The sequence below is a fragment of the Octopus bimaculoides genome, chromosome 18 (assembly GCF_001194135.2).
Source record: "Octopus bimaculoides isolate UCB-OBI-ISO-001 chromosome 18, ASM119413v2, whole genome shotgun sequence".
Taxonomy (NCBI): domain Eukaryota; kingdom Metazoa; phylum Mollusca; class Cephalopoda; order Octopoda; family Octopodidae; genus Octopus; species Octopus bimaculoides.
Genome location: NC_068998.1, coordinates 10938506 through 10948193, shown reverse-complemented (window position 1 = coordinate 10948193; position 9688 = coordinate 10938506). Strand labels below are relative to the sequence as shown.

The 9688-nt window shown below is 39.1% G+C and overlaps 1 long non-coding RNA gene across 2 annotated transcripts in view; it reads left to right on the top strand.

Moving 5' to 3' along the window:
* The window catches only part of LOC106879110 (uncharacterized), a 133910-nt gene that overhangs the window by 116500 nt on the left and 7722 nt on the right, over window positions 1-9688 (top strand). For both annotated transcript variants that reach the window (XR_001410593.2, XR_008265879.1), the window contains exons 3-4: window positions 87-291; window positions 6237-6307. This is a non-coding gene — a long non-coding RNA (uncharacterized LOC106879110). The remainder of the gene's footprint in view (window positions 1-86; window positions 292-6236; window positions 6308-9688) is intronic.

Genomic DNA, 9688 nt, shown 5'->3' with positions numbered 1-9688 from the left:
TATATATATATCGAATACTCAATAATATTTCGAAGCAATGAGTTTAACTGTATCTTTTTTTTTGTTTTTCTTTTTTTTTTATCCAGTTTTTAGAGTTGTCAATATACCACCATGGTGAAATCTCCGCTCTCCAGTAGCAAAAAATGCAAGCCTACACTTGGTTTGCTGCTGAAAATGTAACTTAGCAGACTTCTCAAAGACCAGCATGGCATGGAACTGGATTGCTGTACTACACACTGCTTAAATCAGTGTTGACCAAATATTCTTACACATCATGAGGCTTCCCAAGAGGTAACCGAAGCACCAATTTGTTTCTCTCTCTCTCTATCTCTCTCTCCCCGTCCCTTTCTTTCTCTTTTACTATCTATCTTTCTCTCTTACTATCTATATTACTATCTATCTATCTATCTATTTCTATCTATCTGTCTGTCTATCTATCTATCTATCTATCTATCTATATATCTATCTATATATCTATCCTTTCTTCATATCGTTCTTGTTCTCTCTTTCTCTGTCTTTGTTTTTCCCTGTTATTTGTTTATATGTACACACATTTGTGAGTGTATATTCATGTGTATATCTATGTGTGTGTGTGTGAGTGTGTGCATATATATATAGATGTGCATATATATTATATGCATGTACATATGTGTATGTATGTATATTTATTTGTATGCATGTGTGTGTGCACATGCACATATGTCTATGCATTTATCTGCTTATTTGTAAATATATGTTATGTGTGTGTGTGTGTACATATGCATATCTATTATGCACATGCACATGATTGTGCATGTATGCGTGTGTGTGTATATATATGTAAACGCACACACACACACACACTTACACACACATGTATATGTATATTTCTTCCCTTCCCTTTTTTCTCGCTTTCTTCCTCTTCATAACTCGTACATGTGTTCCATAAACGTAAGCATATCACTGTCACCATTTATACCCAGTTCCATCATCACTTTTCCTGTAGTTTATTATTGCTTGCAATATTTTTCCCTGCCTCATCTCCATCATCCTAGCTGAAAGTATAAAACTTCATCCGCTCCATCATACATTAATGCAGCCTCTTTCGGACTAACATGGCTGTGTGGTGTGGAGATTCTCTCAGCTACCACATGGTTCTAGGTTCAGACCCACCGTGTGTCACCTGGGCAAGTGTCTTCTACTACAGCCATGGATTGGGAACAAGATTTGCAGCATGAACTCAGTATAAAAGGCTTTCATACACACAGACACACACACACACACATATATATATATATATTTATATATATATCTCAACTCCTTTGAGATAGGTAGGCAGTAACGTAGGTAGGTAGATAGGTAGGTAGGTAGGTAGGTAGGTAGGTAGGTAGGTAGGTAGGCAAGCAGGCAGGCAGGTAGGTAGGTAGGTAGGCAGGCAGGCAGGTAGGCAGGCAGGCAGGTAGGCAGGCGGGTAGGTAGGCAGGCAGGCAGGTAGGTAGGTAGGTAGGTAGGTAGGTAGGTAGGCAGGAAGATAGGTAGGTAGGTAAACAAATAAATAGACAGGCAGATACCTGAAATATAAGCAACTGTACGCACTCTCTTTTGATACTTTACTCGTTTGTTGCAGATATATTTCTGGGCCAACTTTTAGATTCCTCAGTCACAATCCTCTCACGGCGCTTCCATGGCAACACCAGATTATTACCATGCATGAGATAATCAATGAGTATGACATCTTTCAAATTACAGTCAACATTCTGAAACAGTGGAGCTGCCTTCAACATTTCAACGCATACAGAATGTACTTCTGCCATTTGCGTAAAACGGTTCTCCATTGGTTACGACGATGAGGGTTCCGGTTGATCTGATCAACAGAACAGCCTGCTTGTGAAATTAACATGCAAGTGGTTGAGTACTCCACAGACATGTATACCATTTACATAGCTTTCAGGGAGATTCAGCGTGACACAGAATGTGACAAGGCTGGACCCTTTGAATTACAGGTACAAGTCATTTTTGCCAGCTGAGTGGACTGGAGCAACATGAAGTGAAGTGTCTTGCTCAAAGACACAATACATTACTAGGAATTGAACTCACAACTTTACAATCACGAGCTGAATTCTCTAACCACTAAGCCACATGCCTTCACTTCTACCATTTAATAACAGATAATACTCTCAGAGTGGTTGTCATTAGGAAGGGCATCCAGCTGTAGAAACTTTGCCAGATCAGATTGGGGCTTGGTGCAGCCTCCTGGCTTGCCAGCCCTCAGTCAAACCATCCAACCCATGCCAGCATGGAAAGTAGAGGTCAAATGATGATGACAGTGATGATGATGATGATGCTCAAAATACCTGGTTTGAACTTTCCAAACAAACCAACACATGAAACGTCTAAATGTCAAGATAAATTGTTATGAAGATTATAATTTTCAATTAGTTTGATCTCCAATCATTACCAAGTGTCACACTCCAGCAAAGTACACCTGATCCCTCTTTTCTATTTTTAGATTTTCAGGTATTTTGCAATATGGAGGCAAACCTCTTCATAATGCCCACAAAGGAAACTTGAAGTTTCTTACTCTACAAGAAGCAAAACCATACAAGAGCTGAGTCAGCTAAGGAGTGGTCTCTGTGAGGTACCTCAGATTGCTAGAAATAGCAACTCTCATTTTAATAGTTTTAAGGTGACGAGCTGACAGAATCATTAGCATGCAGAGCAAAACACTTGGCAGAAAGTCTTTACGTGCTGAGTTCAAGTTCTGCCATGGTTGACTTTGCCTTTCATCCTTTTGGGGTCGATAAAATAAGTACCAGTTGTGCACTGAGGTTGATGTAATCAGCTTACCCACTCCTCTGAAATTGCTGGTCTTGTGCCAAAATTTGAAATCAGTAGTTTACTGTTTCCAAAAAATGGCAAGAATACATTTGATAATGTTGTTTGGCATGAAATTAAAAAGATGAAATTAGTTGAAGCTAGACTACCTTTGATCATGAGTCTGCTCAATGAAGGTAGATCAGGGATTAAAGCCAATTAAATCCTTTAATCCTTTAGCATTCAGATTTCTGTACTTGTTTATTCACTTTGTTGTTTTGAGATTTTGATGATGTGGCTGGCACGTAGAAGTACTTGTGCCAGTGAGACATAGAAGCACCTGTGCCAGTGGCATGTAGAAGTACCTGTGTCTAGCACGCACCTGTGTTGATGACACGTAGAAGCACCTGTGCCATTGACATGTAGAAGCTCTTGTGCCAGTGGCACGTAGAAGTACCTGTCAGTGGCACGCACCTGTACTGATCACACATAGAAGCACCTGTACCAGTGACACGTAGAAGCACCTGTGCCAGTGGCATGTAGAAGCACTTGTGCCAGTGGCACTTAGAAGCACCTGTGCCAGAGGCACATAGAAGCACTTGTGCCAGTGGCACGTTGAAACACCTGTGCCAGTGGCATGTAAAAGCACCTGTGCCAGTGATGTATAGAAACACCTGTGCCAGTGACATGTAGAAACACCTGTGCCAGAGGCACGTAGAAGCACCTGTGCCAGTGGCATGTAGAAGCACCTGTGCCAGTGACACAAAAAAACATCCATGCCAGTGGCACATAAAAGACACCCACTACACTCTCGGAGTGGTTAGCATCAGGAAGAGCATCCAGCCGTAGAAACCAAGCCAAAATCAGACTGGAGCCTGGTGCAGCTCCCCAGCTTATCTGTTCCAGTCAAACCGTCTAACCCATGCCAGCATGGAAAGCAAACGTTAAATGAACATAAAACAGGTATAACATTTTGACCGGATTTGGCCAGTTTAAATACTGAGGAGTGTAAAATTAAAGCTGTTTTTACCCTGTTATTTCTAGCAATCTGGGGTACCACATACAGGCAGCTCCTTTTGTTCAGCCATTCGTTCCATGGTTTGGCTTCGAGTAGAGTGAGAAACCTCAAGCGTCCTTTGTGGACGTTATTGAAGAGATCTCCTCTTCAATATTATCGTGGGTTTATTCCAACAAAACAACCCCACCCAAAAATTTTGACATGAAAAAGAAAAAAAAAAAAGAATTCCCTTCCATGCTTATATGGAGGGAAAGAAAAATGGCAGTGGGGGGAGAAGTTGATAATAAACAATAAAAACAAACCTGTATAGAAGGTATTTGTTTTTGCTCCTTGATCATCATCATCATCATCACCATCATCATCATCACCATCATCATCATCATCATCATCATCATCATCATCGACATGTTCATAGCTATCACCCTTAACAATAGCTAGTTGAGGGTGGTATTCTTCTTTTTCTTTCTCTTTATTTATTTATTTTTATCCTTTTCCCTTGTTCAGTCCTTCAAAACTATTTTCTCTCCCTTCTTTCCTCTTTCTAAAAGTATATCTTGCATTCAATACCATTTTATTTTATTTACTCTCTCCCTCCCTCTCTCTCTCTCTCTCTCTCACACACACACACACTCCCCACCACCACCATACAGTGTTCCAAACAGGCTTACATTCAAAAGGTTTCCCTATTTATCGACTGGTTATATTTTATTCCAGAATGTCTCCTTTTCCTCACTAAAGTGTCTACTTGTTTTTCACTGTATGTCAACAGGATACAGGAGAGACTCAAGTGTTTGATATACCCACTTCTATCAATGCTACAACCTACTACTATTACTACCCTTACACAAACTTTACTTTATCTCCTCTCACTTTCTACATCTTCTTCTCTCTCCCCATCTCTCTATTTTCCTCATGTAAACACCATGTATTCTTTTTGTTTATATTGTTTCTTATTTTACTAGTTCTTTATCCGGATAGATCCCCTTCCTGTAATACGGGTTGTTTCTTTACTGGTTTCTATTCATTCTCTATTCTATTCAAAATTGGAACTGGTAACTTCCACTATTCCTTGCTATGGATTATCATTGAACACTCTCATTTGAAACCGCTAATGGACATTACCTGTAGAAACTCTGCCAAATCAGATTGGAGCCTGGTGTTGCCATCCGGTTTCACCAGTCCTCAGTCAAATCGTCCAATCCATGCTAGCATGGAAAGCGGACGTTAAACGATGATGATGATGATGATGCTGATGGAACTACCTAACATTTATATACTCTACTCTGATCCTTTCCCCCTTTTTGACAAACTGGAATATATATTGGTACCCTCGATTGAGGATGTCCCCTCATTTTTGCATCTCCTTGACTTCTTCCTCTCTGATGACGGAATACTCAGTTTAAAAGATTTGACAGGCATAGGAGGCATGGCTGTGGGGTTAAAAAGTTTGCTTTCAAACCATGTGGGTTCTGGTTCAGTCCCACAGCAGGGCTCTCTGGGTAAGTGTCTTCTACACCTACAATGCTTTGTGAGTGAATTAATTTGGAAGATGGATACTGTAAGGAAGCTCGTTGTCCTCCTCCTCATCATCATCATATATATATATATATATATATATATATATATACACGCACACATATATATTATTGTGTCTGGGGAGAGTCATTCTCTTTTAGTGCCTTATTAGTGGAAATTGAACCGGTGAGTGTGTTAAACACATTCACCGGTTCAATTTCCACTCATTTAGTTACTTATTTTTTCTAATATTTTCATTGCATCTTGCAACCTTTTCAATCTTATATATATATATGTATATATATATATATATGGCAGGCTTCTTTCAGTTTCCATCTACCAAATTCACTCAGTAGGCTTTGGTCAGCCCAAGGCTATAGTAGAAGACACTTGACCAAAGTGTGTGTGTGTGAGTATGTATGATTGTCTAGATATCATGTGATGGTTGTAAATGAGCATCATCATCATCATCATCATTATCATCATCATACATGAAAAGTTGCTCATTTGCAATGTTCCATGAAAAATATGTCTGTCCTTGGAGAAATGTCACCTCACTTGGAAACAGGTGAGGGTTGGAGAGAAAGGAAAGGACATCCAGCTGTGGAAACCCTGCCTCGACAAATTCCGTCTGACCCACGCAAGCATGGAAAAGCGGATACTAAGTTATGAAGGTGGTGATGATGATGATGCTGACGATGACGATGTGGACGATGATGACGATGCTGACAACAATGACGGTGATGATGATGCTGATGACAACGATGATGATGCTGATGATGGTGGCGGTGATGACAATGATGACGATGATGATGATGATGATGATGATGATGACGATGATGATGATGTAAACAGTATTACTTACAGTGTGTTTATTTTGTCTGTTTCTTTTCTTTTCTTTTTTTTCTAGATGAGACACAAATGTTGAATATAACAGAAGTTGACCTCAAAAGGAAAAACATTTCACAACCAAATGAATAAGTAAGCTTATCATATTGTTTCATATTGTTTTTAACCATTTTATTTTCCATATTGACTCCTTATAATTACTTAGGTAATTACTTACCTAAGTATAATTACTTACCCTGATGATGATGATGATGATGATGATGTATTATCTCATAGCTTTGAGATTTTAATGACGTTATTGTTTATTTCAAGAATGACATTGTAGGGTAGGTATGACAAGTCAGATGTGGTCAGCTTGAACATGAGACAGGATATGGATGATTTAAATGGTAAAGGGTTAAAAAAGAAAGTTTATATCATAGGACTAGGGTTGGTCACAGGCAGGCTGGTATCAAAAGAGTTAAGTGGTCTTTCACATGGCCAGAAGGCAAAGAAGTGGGTTAGTTTGGGCCAATCACGTTTGAGCAGACAATTAACATTGGCACGAAGACATTTAACTGGAAGTCCAGATGTTACACATTGATTTTCCCTTTTTGTATGCTAGTTATTCGGTACATCAGTTTAGACAGCAACCATACCATATTTTGCTATGCAGCAGCTGGTTGATGGAGTAAAGCATTTGCAGATATAGTACACCATGACTATAGTATAAAAATATTTAAAAGAAAACATACAGTTGAGGTGAAAAAAACAATACAAGCATACAGGGTATATATATAAAGTTTACACTCAGGCAAAATTAAGAGTCTTATATTTTGAGAATATTCTGTTCTGCAGAAACAAGAGACAAAGAGAGAAGGAAAATGCAGAGAAAAAGAACAAATGTATCTGAAATAGCTGGTCAGTGTATGCTAAAGTGACTGAAAGAGGAAGAGGGTGGTAGAGGCACGAGTGGCATGATGACTATCTTGTATAATGGGAGTTTGGGAGTATGTGACATTTTTGGTACAGCAATTCCGGTGCAACCTATTTGACATCGATGATTCAACACTGACTTATTTTGACGTTAGATGCTTTAATATCTCTTTAGTTCTCTCCCCCCCTCATTCTCTCTCTCTCTCTCTCTCTCTCTCTCTATCTCTCTCTCTCTCTCTCTCTCTCTCTCTCTTTGTGTGAGCATCTAGTTATGTTTGTATGTATGTGTAATGTCTCTTACTTTCTATATATACATGTGTGTGTGTGCATATATTTCTGCGTGCATATATGTGTGTGTGTTGTGTGTGTGTGCATATATTTCTGTATGCGTGTGTGTGCATATATTTCTGCATGCATGTGTGTGTGTGTGTGTGTGCATATATTTCTACAACTTGATGCAGCCTCCTGGCTTGCCAGTCCTCAGTCAAACTGTCCAACCTATGCCAGCATGGAAAGAGGATTTTAAATGATGATGATGATGATGATGATGTGTGTGTGTATGTGTTTGCCATCAGTGCCCAAAAGCACTGTCACCAAAATAGGCCAAATGTCCAGTCAGCCCTACCACGTCATCAGCATCCAAACACTCACACCCTATCATTGCATTCTCTAGAGCAGGGGTTGGCATCAATCATTAGATTGCGGCCATGCCGGGACACTGCCTTTGAGAATTTTTAGCCAAATGAATCCACCGCAATACTTATTTTTTTTTTTTTTTAAGCCTGACACTTATTCTATCAGTATCTTTTGCTGAGCCACTAAGTTATGGGGACATAAACACACCAATATCGGTTATCAAGCTGTGGGTGGGTGGGGCAAACACAAACACAAACACACACATACGTGTGTGTGAGGTGGTGTGCTGGAAAGTTCCTGGCTTTGGGTAAAGCAAAATACCAGAGGATTTTTGTGTATATATATATATACACACACGATAGGCTTCTTTCAGTTTCTATCTACGAAATCCACTCACAAGTCTTTGGTCAGTTCAAAGCCATAGCAGAAGACTCTCGCCCAAGGTGCCATACAGCGGGACTGAACCTGGAACTATGTGGTTGGGAAGCAAACTTACCCACATCTGCACACAATTTTTGCAACTAGCATAGGAAAAAAGACAAGTGCACATAAGGTTTTAAACATGAAATCAGATTCTTTTAATTGAAGAACTTTGAGGGTTAGCTACCAGTTCCAGTTTTGATTCCCAACTGTTAAATAATTATTTCATTCTAATGATGTATTGAGATGATTTGATCAAATGATTGTTCATTGAGAAATTAGTCTTTCTCATACAATAAACATAAAAAACAAATAATTGATGCTAGAGATAATTATGGTTCTATTGACGAGAGTATATTCCATTTGGTATGTACACACATTCTGCTAAGAAACAATATTTTCACACAATATTAATTTTTGTGCTCACTCACATCAAAAAATTGGAGGCAGCATCTGAGACAAGTAAGATTTATTGTGCTTGCTTCTGTCCTTCGAGCAAGTTTATTTTTATTCTAACCAAATATTCCTCTTAGCAATGGATGATATATTTATATTCCATCTGACTTTCTGAGATAAGGAATTATCCTCGTTATTATACACTGAATAAGGTGATGAGCTGCCTGAATAATTAGCACAGCGGACAAAATGCTTGGCAGCATTTCTTTTGGTTCTTTATATTCTGAGTTCAAAGACTGACAAAGTCAGCTTTGCCTTTTATCCTTTGGCGGGGGTGGGGGTCAATAAAATCAAGTACCAGTCAAATACTGGGGTCGATGTAATTGACTAAACCCCTATCCTCAAAAACTGATGGTCTTGTGTCAAAATTCAAAAGAATTGTTATACACTCAATATATTTGGATTAATATATTGTCATTGCCTCTTTGAGGCAACGACTAGAGACCAAGACCTTTGGAGATATGTTTTGATTGAAAAGACCTGACAAGTAGAGTGAGATCGCAGCTGTGGCCGATGCCAGTGTTGCATGACTGGCCCATTTAAAAGTACCCTTGAAGTGTCAGGTGATATGATGTGTTTGAGAAGACCTGTTTGAGAAGTCAAGCAAAATCAAAATCGTAGTCGTGGCCAGTGCCGCCTGACTGGCACCTGTGCTGGTGTCATGTAATAAGCACCATTCAAGCATGGGTCGATGCTAACGCTGCCTGACTGACTCCCCAGATCAGTGGGATTGTAATAGATGGTCTATTGAACTTACTGGATAAATTCAAGTATTCTGATGATTTCAGAGCATTTAGAATGCTTTTTTATGCTTTGATACTGGTGACACGCTTCCATCTTCAGTCTCTAGCTCCTTACAAACTTTGTAGACGAAAGATCTGGCAACTTTTAAAAATCGAGATATTTCTAAATCGCTATGCTCAGCCTTTATAACCACAATAACAGCATACCTCTTCATCTCTTGAGTAAGCTGAGGGTCTGTCATTATTATTTTCTGAAACAAAGATTATACAGAGTTAGCAAAAAATGCAGCAATGACCCATAAAAGACATGTCCTCAAATGCCTTATGCACCCTATGTATATAT